Consider the following 20,550-nt stretch of genomic DNA (forward strand, 5'->3'; position numbering starts at 1 on the left):
TAGTATATATGTATTGGGCTGACTTAAAAAATCTTATTGCGCAGGACTTATAATTGTAGTATCATATATGTAGTAGGAGTGAACGCTTGACGTTTTACTATAAGTTTTCATATATATGTCATAGCATCGAATACTTGTCGATTTATCAAAAAATATAGTTGGTAGTAACAATTATTGATGCTCTACTCAGTATGAACTACAATTATTGCACTCCAACATGTGTGCACCTTACTGAATTGAGAAAATTGCGATTTTACTTTTGCCAATTCGTTTGTTTTAGATTTTAGTATTGAAGTTGGTTTTTATTTATTAACTTCATTTTTTTTTCGGATTTTGTACCCTTTTCCCGCCCAATATTGCAAAAACCATTGAAAACTACTTATTTGGCACTGGACATCTCTTTCATGGCTCATGTGATAAGAATAAAATCAATGTTAGACAGATTAAAACCAATATGAGCAAAAATAAAGAGAAAAATAAAGCAAATTAAAATGTTACTCAATATTATTTCAAATTGCATGAGAAAAAAAAAACTGTCGTTTTCTTTTGTTTTTGCTTAGGTAAATTTTAAAGTGAATAATATAGATTTTATTATTGCCACATAATCCATGTACGTAGGAGAGCATTACAAAATTTCAGTTGACTTAGCGGTTTCAGAAGGAAAAAAAAGAAAAAGGGAGAAGAAGTTTAAGGAAAAAAATTCAAGTTAGTAGATGAAACCAAACCTGGACAAGTTATATATATAGGATTAAAACCCAAAACATACCAATTAAATTACTATAAACTACGATCCTTTACATCATAAAATTTAATATTTGTTTATAATTTTGATTTTTGTATTATATGTTTTCATATTTCAGTCTTAGTACAATATTTTTTTTAGTAATTTTAATATTTTTTTCTAATGTAGCGCTGATTTAACATCAATTCAAGGTTCATATGATGCTGACATGTCGAATATCACGTCGGTACTCATGAAAAAAACTAAAATTTTCAAAATTTAAAAACGCAAAACTAAAACTGAAATTCTACAATATCTCAACTCCAAAATAAGTAAATATATACGGCCAAAATGCAATATTCTTATATAATTTTATACGCAATATATATATATATATGAAATATTTTTATTTTTTTGTAATATACGTTTAATATTTATGATAAAAATTTTAAATTATTTTTAAATTACATTCATAGTATAATATCTTTTTTTGGTAATTTTGATTATAAAAAAATTTAATAATGACAAACACATCAACATTTTTATTTCGTTCAAAAAAAGTTCATCCACACACATTAATAGTTTATTTTTAAAATAATTCGTGACAACTTATAAGCTCTTAAATCAGCTTTGTTTTTAATAAATTTAGTCAAAGCCCACATGGGCATAGACGAGTGGTAATGCCTGAGGTGACGTGCAAAGAAATTCTCCAACGTTGCGGGTTCGATCCTCGTGTGGAGCATGTTTCCTGCTGAAATATTATGGAGGTATGCTCTAGGGGTTGGCCATGTTGCTCCCTCCTTCAGGTTCCTGCCGCTCGTGTACATCCCTCGATTTAACTCACGCATGAGCCAATGAGTCTCTGACTCATGTGAGATGAGGTCCCCTTCAAGGTCAACCCTTTTGAAAGGTTAATCAAACACCCTCAAAGTAAACAAATGCACTAAGTACTATTAAAAAAAACATTATTTATTTATGGAATTTCGAAGCACCGTTAACCCAAGCTGCAGGCAACATTATAATACGTTCATAATTGCACTATGTGATATGCATTGTCTCATTAATTGTTCTGGTAAGGTTTAGATTTCGTTTGCACATGTACTTATAAAACATTTTGTTAAAGTGATTTTTTTTAAAAAATTATAAAATATTTTTAAAGTTGTTTTAAGAATAAATATGTGTTTGGACAACTATTCTATAAAATTTTTTTAACATTTTAAAAATCATGTTGTTCATCTTTGTCTTCCATTGTCCAAGCTAAAAACATCTAAAAACATCTTTCAAATGTTCATTAAAAACTATACTTAGAGAACATAGTACTTTTTAAAAAATAGTTCTCAAAAACATTTTACAAAAATTTTATATATGATAAGATTACAAAAATTTACAAAAATACTTTGTTGATCTTTTCTGTCCTGATAGAAGATAAGATTACAAGTCTCTTATATCAACACTGCAATCTATCATTATAATATATGAGTATACCTTATATGATTTATATATATATTCTTCTGATTTTAAACACTTGGAAAATTAAAGTACCAAGTGTTGAATCCTTGAAATGCTCATTCAGTTCAGTCTTCTGATTTTTTGATAAGCTTATCTGATATAAAAGTAGTATTTTGAAGTGCTTTAGGAAGCACTTTTCAGTTTTTCATTCACAAAATTGTGAATGAAAAGTTGAAAAGTCCCAAAAGCTGTCTCAAATAGGGCTGAGATACCGAACCAAAATACCGACTTTTCGGGATATCGTACCGAAATTTTTTTGATATATATAGACAATTTTTTGATATATCGAATTTTTTTTCGATATCTCTACGGTATCATTATGAATTTTTTTCGTACCAAAATTTCGGAATTTCGATATTGATTTCAATATGAATTTTTTTCATACCAATATTTTTTATACTGTATACCGAAAACCCACCCCTACTTTCAAACACTACTAAAGACCTCAAAAAATTGTCATTCTTACAAGTTACACCAATGTTCATTTATTATTTTTACTTTACCTAATAAATATGTAACATCAGATCACACAAGTATTGAAATATAATTATTGGCTCAAACGTCGTAACTCGTAAAGAGTAAACTTTATATTATAATGAGCCAAACTTTATGAGCTGTAAACACTTTGAAACGATTTATTGAATCAATTATTACTAATCCTCCTACGATTATAAATGTATAATAGTCTCACATACATATATCCATGAAACGGATCGACCCGATCCATATATATATATGACATGTTTCTTCGTAAATTAACTAGCATAAAATGATAGTTTAATTAGCAGTAAAAAATAATACCTTGACATAACAAATATGATCGAATACTTTTCATTCAAATGATGATCAACATATATCACACAATATTTCTATGTAGCATAATTAAAAAAATAATACCTTTTCAGTATTTTTTTTCTTTAAACATAAAAATAATATATTTCATAAGTCGGATCGAATATCCATCTTATAAAGTTGATCTTTGAAACGGTCACATGAGTTTTTTTGTCAAACTAGATAACTTGGTCTTTCTTTTTATCAAGCTTAAGAGATTGATAATCACCACTTTGGTCATGACCAACCATCACCCCGGAAAAAAATTAAATAAAAAATTCCTCTTACCTTTTCTTTCAACGTGGATAAATAAATAAAAGGGAAAATTATTTTTTTGGCACGGTATATTTGTCACTTTGCTATTTCGGTCTTCTATATTTTCAAATTGCAGTTTTAGTCCACTATCTTTATTTTTTGAAAAAAATAATGAAATTGCCAAAAATCAAAACATGCAGGACTAAAATTGAAATATGAAAACATAGAGGACCGAAATCACAAAGTGACAAACATACAGATTCAAAATTGCAGTTTTTCCTAAATAAAAAGAAAAAAACTCCTAACAGTTTTTTTAAAATATATATATATATATAACTAATAGTTTCATTATCTTATTTTGGGAGAAAAAAGAGTTTTTTTTTTTTTTTCAATTTCACAAATATATTAATTTACCAAATGTGAAGATGATCGTTAATATACACACAACAGCGTGTGCATGATTATTATTATATATATGATTATATGATTATATCTCAGGCATCATCAATATATTTATATTGTCAACTACATCTATACATGCTAATTAATTGATGCATTTTGTGCGAGTCCAATATATGACTTGAAATTAGTATATAAATGCCGAGAACTTCATCACACGGTTATAATTAGTGGGATGATTAATTTATTTTTCAAATTATGAACATATCTTAATATTTTGACTTTTATGTCACAATAAAAAAAGGTTTTTTTAGCTCATCAAATGTTTATTGCGTTTTTTTTTTATCTCTTTATTTGTTGAAAAATCAAATAATTTTGTCATTTCCATTTTTACGTTGGAATGCAATTTTCCGTTTAGTCTATAAGAATGAAAATAAATTATTTTATTGGAAATTAATCAATTGGCTTATTTTGTTCAGGAAATTGCATACCATTCATACATTAATTGACAAAAACTTGCTACAATATAATATCCAAGAGAAATAAGAATGAACAAATTAAAAAATCATAAAAAAATTGACACCACTTTATAAAAATTAAAGTAAACAAATAGTCTCGTTCACTTTTAGGGTTTCTCTTGTTAGTTCCAAGCATGTTTTAGTTATCTTAAAAAAATAATAATAATAATAATAAAACGTGTGTGTGTGATATTTTTTTCAAAAACATTTATCAAATTTCTTCTCCAAAACTCCAAAGCACATTTAAGTTACCTAACTTGGTACATCATCTGGAAAGAAACACATCATAATATTCGAGGAGCTCAACTTTTGAAATTCGACTCGTATTCAAAAATCTCAATTACGACAGTGATGTATCATAACCATTTTTGAAATTCTTGATTTAGCCACAACCTAGCTAGCTCCCTATATGTCTCACGGCTCTAATTATCTTATTTTTAAATACTTGAGCTAAACTAATGATCAATAATATTTGTTTATTATGTATTAGTACATGCGCATTAATCTTATAATATATATTATATTATATTATATTATATTATATATATATATATACACACACACACACAAAATAGCAACACATGATGTATCACATAATTTTTTATTTTTGAAAAGATATTAATGCATCGTCACATTTGACTTGCTAATGTACCATTAATAATGATGTTATCTAATATATTAAAAATATTGCACATGTTAGCTAGGAGTACTGATTTAGATTTATGTTTAGTTTGACATTTGGCCTTGTAAATTTATTATAACCACCATCATCAGTACCATAAAACAGTAAGACGAGTTGACATATATAGAAGCAAATTCATACATAATTTTTTCCACGCTGACAGCTATATTTAAAGAAATTTAAAATTACAATTTTAATCATGTATATTTGCTTCTTCACTATTTCATCTTCTATATTAATTACCAAATTCCATTATTTATTTGTTTCTGCCAGTTGTGTACCATCCACTTTGCAACCTCTACTACATCCATCTGCCTATACGATATATAAATTAGTTACTATACGAAATTTCGTGTGCTAATTTGTTTTTTTTTGTTTTGTTTTGTTTTGTTTTTTCCATTCAAATTAAAACCGGTATGTCGTCGATGTGGATGTTACTCTCTCCATAAACTTAAAATGATTAAAATTGTCAAAAACTAAGGTATACGTGACTGATCAAATCTAATTTTTATAATATATGACCAAAATTACAAGAAGAAAAACATGCGGCCGACGCTCGGAAATAATTTGATTTGGATAAGAAGTGATTTGCACATTAAGGTCAACATGTGACATCTCCAAGGTTTACTTTTAATTTCAACTAATTGAATGAAGTGAGCTTTTAAAGATGCATGTAAAGTCAACAGACAACAATTCCAAGGACTTAATTTCACCTTGAATGAAACGTACGAGCTTTTATAATTATAGAAGATTTGAAAATTTTAAATGTGTTAAGGTTCTAAAAATTTATTCAACGGGTTTGGCAGATGAAAACAATATGCTTTGTTGCAGGCTTAGTTTAGTCAAGTTTGTGCTGGAGCTCATATTTTGCATGCTGAAGGCTAAGATTTTAATGAGATCTTGATGCATGTCTTGAACTGTTCTGATTGACCAATATTAACTTTGGGGGTTATTAAGATGTTATTTTGGTGCGAGACGTTGATTTCATTATAGTGATTTTAGTATTCTAAGTAGTTTAATATTTAAATATCAGTTTTAGTTTGTGATTTTACTCCTTTTTCTACGTGATTGTAGACATGACACTAATATTGTACGATAATTACTCATAATGTGACATCAGGTATTGTTGATGTATTTGGTGGTATATTAACATTTCTGTGGAAAAAAAAAGAACAATAATCGCAAAACAAATAAATATATACGGAGAACTAAGATTAATTTTGACGATTTAAATACAAAAATCATAATGAGACTAATTTGAAGGAAAATTTTACAATTTTTTATGGTTATAATATTTGCGAACGAGCGTATATCGGAATTCAACGGTGTAATTAGCAGTGGTTGAGTGAAATTCCACATCTATATATGTAACTAACTTGGGTGTGTTAATAAAATAGAAGAATATCATGAAGTGAAGGAGATATTTCGAAATCTATAGGATAGATATTTGTCTTGATCAAAATATATCTTGATAAGAAAATTTATAGATATATACTTATGTGATATTATCTAGATATAATCTATATATATATATATAATAACTGAGTTTTTGCTAAATATAGTAAAATCCCGCCAAAAACTTTTAGCTAAAACAGGAAACAAACTTTATTTAATTCTATTTATATGTTTAATGCACCGAAATTCATTTTAAATATTACTTATTTAGAAATAGTTTTCATTTTAATATATATCTATATATATAATACACAAATATAATTGATTCAAATTAACTTACTTTATAATAATTTGATTTGCCAAAAACTTACGATTAAATGGGTAGATATTAATTAATACTATAAATATAATAATAAATCAATTTTCAATTTAAAATTTGCTTAATCACTTTATACAAATATAATTAATTATTTGAGTTCATATATATTTCAAAATCTATTACAATACTATAAATAATAATGTACAAATGTATTATATAACAATTTCTTTCATTTAGTATTTCGAATTTGCTTCATAAACAATTTTATACGGAATTAAATTCGTCTGAATACATGCTCCCAACGCCAACAAACAAACTTTTCAAAAAATTATCATATATATGTGAAATCTTCAATAAATGCTATAATAATAATAATAATAATAATAATAATAATAATAATAATAATAATAATAATACAACAAAATTTTGAAGATTTCCCAATTATATATAAAATTTTCAATAAATGATAAAATTTTTGTAATTTATAATTAAAATTTATATGGGTCAAAATTCGTCTGAAAATTTGCTTCAAATCAAATTTTGAAACAAAGTACCACATATATGGGAAATTTTAATAAATGCTATATTTCAATAATAATACAACGAATTTAGAATATTTCTCAATTACATATAAAATGTTCCATAAATAATACAATTTAACTATTTTAGAATTAAAATTTATAAAGTTTACAGAATTAAGGAGGTTAAATTTGCTTAAAAAAATACATAAGATAATATTATTTGCAGAAAAAATTGATTCGTTTTAAAATATTTACCATATTTATAAGAAATACTTATATCATTTGAGATAATTTTTAAATGGACATACCAATTTTATGTGATTACAAAAAAATTTTTATCTTGGTTGAGATAACTCTTACTAATAAAAAGAATATATAAAGATATTATAAAAAATCATATATTATTTTTCTATCAGAATTTTTTAAAAATAAATATTTTTCAAAAAATTAAAATTTTTGTCGATTAATTGATTAAAAATGTTAATTATTTTTTAGAATATGTTAAGTAAATTTATATCAAGATTCTAATTAAGATACATAATATAGATTTATGGAAAGTCAATACACCAAATATTCTAGACGACGCTTTTTTAAAAAGTTTGAAAATGTAATATATATATCTATATATATATATATATCTATATATATATAATAACTGAGTTTTTGCCATTTTTAGCAAATTCCCGCCAAAACTATATTGCCAAAAACGGAAATAAAAAATTCCATACTTAAATTGCAATATTAACTTAATTAAAAATTGCATAATCTTTGCATATTTATATATACATATATATAAATTAAAACTTCCATAATCTTTGCATCTTTTATATACATATACATATACATATATTTACAATATTTTTTTTCCAAACAATATTTATGTATATTTACGTAATCTTTGTCTATATATATAATTTGTAAATAAAATAAAAACTATAAAAAAATCACTAATTATTTCTAAACCCGTAAAAAATAGAAAAAATTTCAGATTTTAATTACTAAATTAAATCACAATATTAATATAACTAAATATTCCATAATATTTGCATCTATATATATATATATATATATATATATCCAATTAAAATTACACAAAATTATTTACATTATTCCCTAATTTCAGCATTCTTTTTTATAATATTTGCTTTTAAAAAAAAATAAAAAATAAATATTTAAAATAAAATCCAACATAAGATTCGGAAATAAAAATTTTCAGAACAAAAATGAGAAAAAATAGTTTTAAAAAATCATACTTTTTAAAATTATATTAAATCAATTATTATATATTAAGCATATTTTGATTATGGAGGATTTTCAAAAATTTAAATTTCAGGCTTAATCAAAATATTACGTAATGAAAAATTGCATAATATTTTAATTTTTAATTTTGTATAAAAAAACTATACAAAATCATAACTATAATTAAAACTATAAAAAATCACTATCTATAATTGCGAATTAGAAGCATACAAAATCATTACCTTAATTAAAACTATAAAAAATCACTACTAACTTCTCGGTCATTCTTAAATACAACAAAATCTAAAAATTAAGAAAAATATAGAATAACTTAGGTTTAACAAAAATATAAAGCATTTCATATCTTGATTACGAAATTAAATCAAAATATTCATATAATTAAACATACATAAATATAAGTATAATTTTTTTCATTTTGGCAAAATTCTGACAAAAATGTGTTGCTAAAAACGAAAATAAAAAATTTCATAATTAAATTGCAATATTCATGTAATTAAAAATTTCATAATATTTGCAACTATTTATATACATATATATATATATACATGTAAAATTACACATGATTATTTTCATTATTCTTTGATTTCAGCATTCCCTTTCTAATATTTATTTAATTTTCTTTTTGTCATTTTTAGTAAAATCCCGCCAAAACTTGGTTTCTAAACAAAAATTTTGTGAAAATCGGAAAATAAATTGTTTTAAAAAATTATATCTTTTCAAATTATAATTCTTCATATTTGGCATATTTGGATTACGAAAAAATATTTACAAACTATTATATTTCTAAATTGAATCGTATTATTCATGTAATTAAAAATTTTATAATATTTACATATATTTATATACATATATATTCATTTAAATTACACAAAAATATTTAAAATATTTCATTATTTCAACATTTCATTCATAATATTTGCTTTCCAAAATATATAAAATTCATCAATTAAATTTTTTAAAAAATCCAACATAAGATTCGAAAAATATTTAATATAAATTTATACATAGACATATATATATATATATATATATATATATATACACACACACACAGAATTCGGTAATATAATTTATATACATACACCTTTAAGATCTATAAATGTTATTATTAAATATAAATGTAATTTCTTAATATTTGCATAAATTAATATACATAAATATCATCCCGTAATATTTGCTTTCTAAAATATCAACAATTCTTCATCTAATCACAATATTCATGTACAAAATTAAAAATTTGTAATATTTACATTTATTTATATACATATATATTCATTTTAAATACGAAAAATATTTACAAACAATTACAATTCCACATTTCTAATAAATATATAATATTTAAATTTGAAAACACTTATAATTACAATTAAAGTGCACTTTTAAAATATATATTAAATAATATTGCTAATTTACCATGTATGTGTGAATATATTTATAAACATATGTATCATAATATCAATAAACATTTAAAATACCAGATAAATTTTAAATATACATGTATATATGAATTAGATAATGGTTCTAATGTGAAAAAACAATACTAAGAAATACAGAATGGTTCATATTTACCATATATGAATAAATATATTTATATATAAAATATATATCATAATATTAATAAAACATTTAAAATACCCGATAAATATTAAATATACATGTATATATATATTACACAATGTTGTTAATTTATCATATATGTATACATCTTAACCAAGATTTCAGCATTCCGTATACGATAATTGATTTCTTTTTTAAAAAAATTAAAATCATATTTTAAGATTCGAAAAAAAATCACATTTAATACATTCATATATTTATATGCACATACAATATTTTCTTTCCAAAAAATTGAAAATTCCACCTCTAATTTTTTTTAAAAAACAATCATGATTTTCCTAGGGGTGGAGTTTCGGTATATCGTATAAAAATATTTGTATAAAAAAATTCATACCGGTACAGATATCGAAATTCTAAAATTTTGGTATGAAAAAAATCCATACTAATACCGTAGAGATAACGAAAAAAATTTGATATATCAAAAAAAATTTTGGTACGGTATCTCAAAAAGTCGATATTTTGGTTCGATATCGCATCCCTAGATTTTTCTGCACACAATTAAAAATTTTAAAATTTAACAAAACTGACCGAGCATTTCCAATATTGGTTTGAATAAACTTAATGTATAAATATATTTATGTGCAAAAAATATTATTTAACATGATCAACTACTTCAATAAAACAGTCACCAATCAATTGCAAACCAAATGACACATTTGCTTAATGTTATTCGTGAACTATGCCCTTCAGACTAGCATTGATCGTTGAAACACAGTTAGTATGTTGTTAAGATCTACTAGATCTCACACGATAAAATCATATTTTAAGATGTTGATGTATACATAAATTTTTTTGATTTATTTTTATGTTCTATTTATGTTCGTTCAAATGTTTAATCTTACTATTTTTTTTTATCATTAATTGTATAAAATAACATCATGTGCATCGCACGACACATTTTTTAAAGATTTTTTTTAAAGTATTTAAAAGTATTTTTTAATATTATTATTATTACTTATTGTAGAATTAAAATTTTATATTTTAATTTCATATTCAAAATTTTTATATTATCCAATTTAACCATATTATACATGATATATAGTCCGTGCATCGCACGGGTGAAATACTAGTATATATAATAACTGAATTTTTGCCAAATATAATAAAATCCAGCCAAAAATAATTAGCTAAAAAATGAAAACTAAGACAACTTATTTCTGTTTATGTTCTAAATGCTACGAACGGTTCAATTATTTTCATATATTATATATATATATATATATATAAAGATAAGTCAAATTGCATAGTTTATAACGTTTTCATTTGCTAAAATTTACACTTTAAATGTAGAAAAATAAATAATACAAATATAATAATAAATAAATTATAATTTTAAAATTTTCTCAATTAATCTATACAAATTCAATAATTTTAGTAATATGTATATATTAAATAAATGCTTTAATATATAAAATTTTAAATGATTAATATATTTCTTTAATAATATAACCAATTTAGAATATTTAATAATTACATATAAAATGTACCGTAAATAAAATAATCATTTGATTTATTTTAAATTTTAAACATTATAAAAAGTCTTGGTTCAATTAATGCCTTCAAATAATTAAATTAATAAAATACAAATAGATAAAATAGTGTAAACGGTGAGCATTAATTATTAATAAAGAATGTCTAACTTTAAATATAAAACCTAATAATTAAATAAATGATTCAAAACATCTATAAATAAAACTGAATATTTAAATAATCACTTAATTTATTTTAAATTTTAAACATTTAAAAAAGTCTTGGTTAAATTAATACCTTCAAATAATTAAATTAATAAAATAGAAATAGATAAAATAGCGTAAACGGTGAGCATTAATTATTAATAAAAAATATCTAACTTTAAATATAAAACCTATTAATTAAATAAACGATTCAAAAAATCTATAAATAAAACTGAATATTTAATTTAATTTAAATCTCTACATAAATACATATTTTAGTTTCAATCAAATACATGCAAATATAATACCTCCCATAATAGATTAAAAAACATATTAAAAAATCAATGCAATAATTACAACAAAATACGATCAATATTATCACCTAACAAAATTTTTGAATATATTTACTTTCTTTATACACAGTATCGACTAACAAATCAAAACATTCATCATTATGATTTTTTAATTTAATTTAAAATTCAACTATAAAAATTCATTGTCAAAGAAAATCTTTAAAGTGTGAGATATTTCATATTAGATTTAAAAAATGCAAGTTAAAATTGATACAAATATTGTAATAATTTTTTACCGGTTAATCAACTTAGCAATTAAAATAGGAAAATAAGACTCAATCCCTAACCGTAAACATACAGATAAATTTTATGACTTTAAATAACTTAATAATGCATAAAAAAATTTAAACACTCGACACTAAACAATGAATATTATGAAAAATGGTAAATATTTATAACACGGTAGCTTAGGAATAATATTTACTAATTATGGTTGTAAACAAAGTAATAATGTTGAAAAACAAACAATTATGTCAATCAATACCATAATATTTGTCTTAGTTTTCTAAATATAGAACTACCAATCAAAATTTTAAAAAATCAATCAAAATTATTTCTTATTTTAATTATTATATATTCAACACAAATACACATTTTACTTTCTATTTTTCGGACAAATAAGGCACATTCCACAAAAGATTAAAAAAAACTTAAAATTGGAAAATTCCATGTAAAATTATAAGAAACTGTGACCAATTATTTCACAAAAGATTAAAAAAAAACCTGAAATTTGGAAATTAAATATAAAATTATAAGACATTGTGATCAAAAAAAAAAAAGCAATATTTCCTTTCTTAATAAAGTATATCATTTAAAGATTTTTCAAATCAATCAAAATAATTCGTAACTTAAATCTAACTAAATGCCAGATTTAATTTCAATCAAATAACAGCAACTAGGATATATTCCAAATTTAGATTAAAAAAATTTAAGTTTAAAAATTTATAAAATTGTAATATATTTAAATAAAAATAAATTTTTTTTAAAAAATGAAAACATAAGTTATCCGTTATTGAGTCAATCCCATAAGTCATGATTCTCAAATATAGAGCATATATAGTTAAATCACTCCTCTCACATTATTCTTGAAAACATTTATCATCGAATCACAATTTCGAGAAATTCAAAACACAAGCTCAAATTCAAACTCACATATTTTCATAAGCAATTATCACATAATCATAAAAAAAAAATAATTCAAGATCGGCTATAAGATTCCCACAATGATATAGCGAAGAACATTCAAACATATGAAAGGCTGCTGAATTTTGAAGAATCAAAATTACTATGGAGCGACTGACAAAATCTACGGATAGGTAACAAGAGACGGAAAACTAACAATCAAGCAAAAGATAATTAAGTATACTTTTAATTTACTTTTTGGGATTGAATTTTTGAGTTATTCATACCGTATATTTAATGTTTGAAATACAAGTTGAAAAAATTGTCCTTACGCATCATTTTTCAATCGAACTCCTTCTGCTTATATGCATCTGAAATTGATATATAGATGGATAAACATCAACTTAAAATGATATCTAGATGTTTATCAATAAATTTCTAATAAAAATGCATTATCTACCATAGACTTAACTTTCTTGATAAGATATAAGTAGTCCTTCTAAATTGATAACCTGCAAATAAACAAAACATTGTTGAATTAATATTATACTTGTGCAGATGATTATATTAACTAATCTAAGATTCTAAGCTAACAATCACTTTAAATCATTTTCAATATATGCATATATCGAATCCTTCTAAGAGAACATCTATAAAATAATTACCTAAAATCGTTTATAATTAAAAGCAACATCTCAAAGTGTTGATAAATCAAGATGTAACATACATAACATGATGCAAATAATCAATATAAAGAATTAACATATAATAAAACTGTTTTCAGCCAACATAAATTAAGATGGTATTGACAACATCAAAATATCCATTAAGTGAGATCACAAATGGTATGATATTTTTTTCATGCGTTATTTTTTGTTATTTGTCTACTCAAATTATTATATTTGTTTTCTTTTAACATCGGTATACGTGCAGCTACTTCATCGAGCTTAGTTGATATAGATTCTTCTTCTTAAATGTCTAGCAACTCAACTAAAAATAAATCAGATATGATTGATCTAACGATTGATGATGATTTCTCTCTCTGCTGTTAATACTGGCGACAAACTGTCGTTTGTTTATCAATATAATTTTTTAATAACTACACGTGTTTTTTTCCCTAATTTTAAGATATTATATTTAAGATATAAGTATAATCATCAATTAATAAAGTTTTTTTTTGCAGTTGAATTTGATTCAATTCAAATAATTAAGTTAACATATTGGACATTCAACATAGTCGTGACAATCTCGACAAAAATATCTCAAAATCATCTATTGGTAAAATTATATTATATTGGTTTTATGTTGTTTTAGTTTAAAACAAGTTTATGTTGTTTTATTCAAATTTATAAAAGAATTTTTTTTATTTTTCAGTTATAACATATTTAATTTTTTTATGTTACGTATTTTTCATTTTTTTTTTTGGAATATGTGTGTGTTAACAACGTCCTTTTTTATATAGATTACTGGGATATAGGAAATCCAATATACAGATGTGATTTTTGTGGTGCGATATTCTGGTATGAAGAAAGGTTATGCAAGGGAAAATACAACTTCCTCCTTTAAAAAATCTCAAAATCCTAAATACTCCATGTGTTGTATGCAAGGAAAAATACAACTTCCTCCTTTAAAAAACATCATGAAGTATTGCATGATTTTTTAAATGAAGTGGATGATAAAAGCAAATATTTTCTTGAGAATATCATATCGTACATTAGTATGTTTTATTTCACGTCGATGGGAGGGAAGATAGATTCAAGTTTAAATCAAGGTGGCTCTGCTTCAGTGTTTAAACTTCATGGTCAAAATTATCATTTAATTGGAAGCATACTTCCATGTGAAGGTGCATCTCCGAAGTTTGCGCATCTATATATTTACGACACAGAAAATGAAATTACTAATCGAATTTTTACTGTCAGATATGCCTTAAAATATGTCTATTTTGTATTTATCGTATTTGTCAATTTATTAGAAAATATTCATTTATATCGAATAAACATATTTTTCAGAAAAAAACAGCGACACAAATAATCTGCATCTGGAGATAGTCTCTGATTTGAAGATCATGTTAGATGAAAATAATATTTTGGTCAAGTCTTTTCGGATGATCAAAGAAAGAATGATGGTAGAAGTACAATCCGATATTAAATTACAGCTGATTGGAAGAATAGATACGGATGGAAAACGATATAATCTTCCTTCTATTTCCGAGGTTGCTGCATTAATCGTGGGATATTTTAATGAGGCTTTGGGAGACAGAGATATTTTAGTAGAAACACAAATTGGTCAACTAAAACATATCAATGAGTTGAATCCTGCATATATCTCTCCAGCATCCTATACTTTTCTCCCTATGGTGAGGATGGTTATCGAGAAGATATTCCATTCTCAGAATCCAAGTCAAGTGTTGGAGGTAGAAAAAAAGTGAGTATAAGAGAATTTTTGCCTATCGACTGCATGATAGGGACATCGAATTTTTAAGTATTTTGTCTTCGAGAAAACTTTTTCAACAATTTATTGTTGATGCATACACAATGGTTGAATATGGAAGGTTGACATATGTTCGGATGCATAAAAAACAATTGAGATGTGAAATGCACAAAGGCCTTCATGATGCGCTTTTGCTTGGTGAAACAAATGCATCTACACAAAGAAAACGTATTATCTTGCCTTCTTCTTTTACTTGTAGTGCAAGATATATAATTCAGAATTACCAAGATGCCAAAGCTATATGTAAGTGGGCTGGATATCCAGATTTATTCATTACATTTACGTGTAATCCAAAATGGCCAGAAATTATGAGATTTATCGAGGCTCGAGGATTGAGAGCCGAAGACCATCCGGATATTGTCTCCAGAATCTTTAAAATGAATTTGGATGCCTTGATTAAAGATGTTCGAAAGAATACAATATTTGAAAATGTTAAAGCAGGTGTAACATTTTTTTAAATATAATGTTTTATATATTTCTTATCTTATGATGATAATTAACACCTTTTAGTACATACAAATAATTAATTTTTTAAATTTGTTTATATTTTATTTTTATATTCGAAATATAAATTTAATCCAATTTAATTATATTATACACAAGATATAATCTGTGCATCGCACGGGTGAAATACTAGTTTGATATGAAAAATATAGTTTTATTCCTACTTATAATTGTTTCCTTATTATTGTAGGACTCTATTCATGAAAATCAACAAGACTTGGACTCAAATCTATTTAAGAAGATTTCCACGCACAAGAAAAGTGAGCTTCAGACGTCGACTTCCAGAGCATCAATCGAAGATTTGCAGACACAAAGTTGAAGGTTTCTGAAGACGATTTTGCAATCATCGTTATTGCTTGTCTCCGTATTTCCGTTGGTGTTGAAGAAATCGGAGATAACACTTAGTGCATAGTGTTGATCGAAGATATTTTCTGTCTCTTCAATTTAGGCTTACGAGAGTTGCATCTGATTTATTTTATAATCTGATTATTTAGGATGCAAGTTTGATTTATCAACTTGTTGAGAAAGTTAGGATTTATTGATTTGTCATAAATCACTCGTATTGGTTTGTAAAACTGATATTATCTTTTCTAGTGATATTTAGCCATAAGGCAAAAACTCGTGCAAAATTATTTTCTTGTGTTATTTATTTTACGCTTTTATTTTCGTTGCATTATGTTGTCTCTGATGTTACAACACCAAATATAACACTGACCATTTTTATTAACGAACTGCGTACATAGTTTCTTTCACGTGGTATCAGAGCCAACACTTGATTTTACTAAGTGAGTTTTTGGTTACTCTTGCAGGTTTGTTATGGATTCTCTATACTCCAATGTTGTAATTTGTAACGCCCTGTTTTTATCTTAAATGAGTTTATTTGAGTTAATCAGAGATTACAGAGTTCTCGAGGCGATTTGATTTTGATCAGGGTCCTTTTTGCAAATTTTGGAAATTTCAGGGACTAAAACACAAATTTGGAGTTTGATATATATTCTACACTTAGAATTCATTTGACTTGGTCTCTTTTCCTTCCTCTCCTTCCCTTCCATCGGCTAGACTCCATTGAAGACGCCTCTTGGAGCTTTTGAGCTTTCAAAATCCAGTCCGAGCTCGATCCGTCCGTTAGAAATTAATTCTGAAGGCAGATTATCGATCACTGCAGTGAGAGCTCTGTTATATTGTAAGTATTTCTCCGATCGGATATGTTTTGTTTTTCGGAGGTTGTTAGAATCGATTTAGATTCTAGTATGTTGTTCTAGACAGAGTTCTGATCATTTATTATCTGTCGGTTTTGAATTAGAGCGACGTCCGGATTTGTTATGATTTTTGGAAGCCATTTTCGAAAATGTGGATTTTGAGATTGATGGGTTTGCTTTGTTATTGTTGTTTTGGGCATTGAATTGAGTTGTTATCAGTATTGAACTGCTGTCTGCGTTGCCGGTTTGTTCAGTTTATAGCCGTTATGCCGTCGGTTTGAGTTTTGGGTTTTCGAATTGTTTTTGGTATTGAGTGAAGCCTTGGCTTGTGAATGATCGTGATTGTTTATCAAATCTTGTATTCGTACAGATTCGTTGGAGTGTGTCGAGCCCTGTGTTAGCAACATTGTTCGTCGAGAGTTGGACGAAGAACGGTAAAGAGATTTCCTTGAACCGTTGTTTGTTGTTTGGGTTGTGTAGTTGTTTATACAATCTCTTTTGTAGCTTATCCAGAGTTGGAGCTACTGCATTGAAAGGTAAAAGCAGTCATCGTAGCGGGATAGCATACTCGGGACTGTTGGTTCTCGAGTTTCCCTTTTTAAATCACATATTGCATTGATACTTGTTCTAGCACGTGGAACTTGTAATTGTTGATTGATTGAGTTTTTGTTATGTGGCTTATGTTTATGTTTCTGTTATGCATTCATCTTGAGCCTACTTTGATTTCAGCGGGCAGAACCGCCCTTTTTGTTAGACGTTTGGGAACTATGATTGAGTGGCCTAGGTTGTAGTATTTCGCCTAGTGCTAGCATACTCATTATGGTTGCTCAAAGTCTAGAGGAGTGGGATACGTGGCACCACCTCGATTGGGAGAGTCGGTGAGTCGTTACGTGATCTCATCCTCGGGATCCCAAAAGCAGAGCAATACTCCCGTGTTTATCAGAATCGATATCCTGGTTTTAAAGACATGCATATCATTAACTTCGACTTGAATATGTGGTTTGATAGCATGTTGTATATTCATTACTTGATATGTTGCTTTTACTGGGATTATCATTCTCACCGGTTATCCGGCTGTTGCTTTGTTTTGTATGTGTACTTGGCAACAGGTGGGGCAGGAACAAGTCAGAAGAGGCATGGTTAGCTTCGAGGGCAAGTAGTAGAAGTGAGACTCGATTTAGAAGTCGAATTAGCATGTTTATCTAGTTTAAGATTGAAGCATGTTAGAACTCGAACTTGCTATGTTTTGTTATTCGAATTAGTTTGTATTCGGATTGTAATCTGAAATCGAAGTATGTTGTTGTTGTATCGATTTAGACTTCTGGTTGTTTTTAGGCCTTCTGAAAGCATGACTTGTTATGGCATGTTTCCCTACACCCTGTTATTGCATTTGTATTTGAAGGCATGTCGGACCAAGCGCGGAATCCTTTCTTTTTTTTTTTTTTCTGCAGCCTGAGCATTTCTGCCCAGGCCTTCCGCGCGCGGGCGAGGCGTTCCTCGCGCGCGCGCGAGGCCTCCGTTGGGCCTCTGAATCGTTTGCCCGCGCGCGCGCGAGCTTGGTACCTCGCGCGGGCGCGAGCCTTTTAAAAAAAAAAAACTTTGAATTGTTTTACTCTTGGATTCTTGTTCGCTTACTCGTTGTTTAATCCGAGATTAGTGGTTTAGAATCGAGGTCTCACATAATTCGTCCACCAATTTTGGATGAGACAAATTACGGCCCATGGAAACTGAAGATGAGCATATACATACAATCCATTGATTTCAGGGCCTGAAAACGTATTATAGATGGTTGGTCATCACAAATGAATGATGATGAAACAGGTGGACCCAAACCAAGAGCACAATGGTCAGCTGATGAAATCGCCTCGACTAATTACAACGCAAAAGCTATTAATGTTATTTTTACCTCTGTTGACATAAATATGTTTAATTTGATTTGCACTAGTGTTTCTGCTCAGGATGCTTGGGATAAGCTTCAAACTCATTGTGAAGGCTCAACAAGTGTGAAGAAGACAAAGATGCGTCTCTTGAATTCAAAGTTTGAAAAGATGAGAATGGATGAGAACGAGACCATCATGCAGTATAATGTTAGATTGAAGAGCCTAGCTAATGAAGCATATGTACTAGGAGATCCTATCTCCAATGAAAGGCTTGTTAGTAAAGTCCTTCGCTCTATTCCAAAGAGTTTCAACAACAAGGTATGTACTATAGATGAATCTAAGGATACATCTATAATGAGACTGGATGAAATGATAAGTTCTCTTCGAACTTATGAGATAGAGATGGAAGAACAAGATGAATATAAAGGTAAGTCCATTGCATTTCACATGTCTAATGATTCTTACAATGATTTTTCTGAATTAAAGCAGGAAGTTTGTGAATTTGATCTGGGAGATGACTCTATTGCCTTGATCACAAAGAAATTTGGTGATTATCTTAAGGTAATGAGAGAAAAGAAGAAAAGTGAGAAAGGTGGACAACCTTCAAAATTTTCTAGTTTACCCATGTCGGAAAAACCTCAGAAACCAGCGATTACTCGAGGACATCGTCAAAATTCTGAGGGTAAAAATCAGTCCTCTAGTAAGAATTTTGATAATATTCAATGCAGGGTAATATGGACATTATGCGAATGAATGTGTCAATCGACTCCGAAAAGGTATGAACGCCTCTTTGAGTGATGAGGATTCTGAGGAAGAACATGAAAAAGGTTGAATAGGTAGAAATTATTTCTTTTAATGCTTTGCTGGAAGGTAAGAAAAATTTTAAGTAAACCCACTGGGTGTTGGCTCCGGTATTGCAACACCTGGGCGCAACACAGTTCAAAAATCTATTTGTTTTGTGGCTTATAACTTTGATAATTCCAGTGATCATGAAGAACTTGTAGCTGAAGTGTATACTCTGGAAGGTATCCAGAAACTCTATGCAGAGTTGTATACTAACTGGATCAAGAGAAACAAGCAAAATACAACTCTCTCTAAAGAGAATGCTGAGTTAAAAGCTGTTGTGGCCAAACTGGAAGTTCTTATGAGCAAGAAAAATATGGAATTGGGGTTGCTGAACAGTGAACTTGAGAAAGCAAAAACAACTCTTGCCATATATAATTCAAGCTCAACCAAACTTGATTCTATCCTGACTATGGGTAAAGATGATAAGTTTGTACATGGTTTTAAAAACAGTGTGTT

Source organism: Henckelia pumila, chromosome 4 (genome assembly GCF_033568475.1).
Source record: "Henckelia pumila isolate YLH828 chromosome 4, ASM3356847v2, whole genome shotgun sequence".
In the NCBI taxonomy this organism is placed as follows: Eukaryota; Viridiplantae; Streptophyta; class Magnoliopsida; order Lamiales; family Gesneriaceae; genus Henckelia; species Henckelia pumila.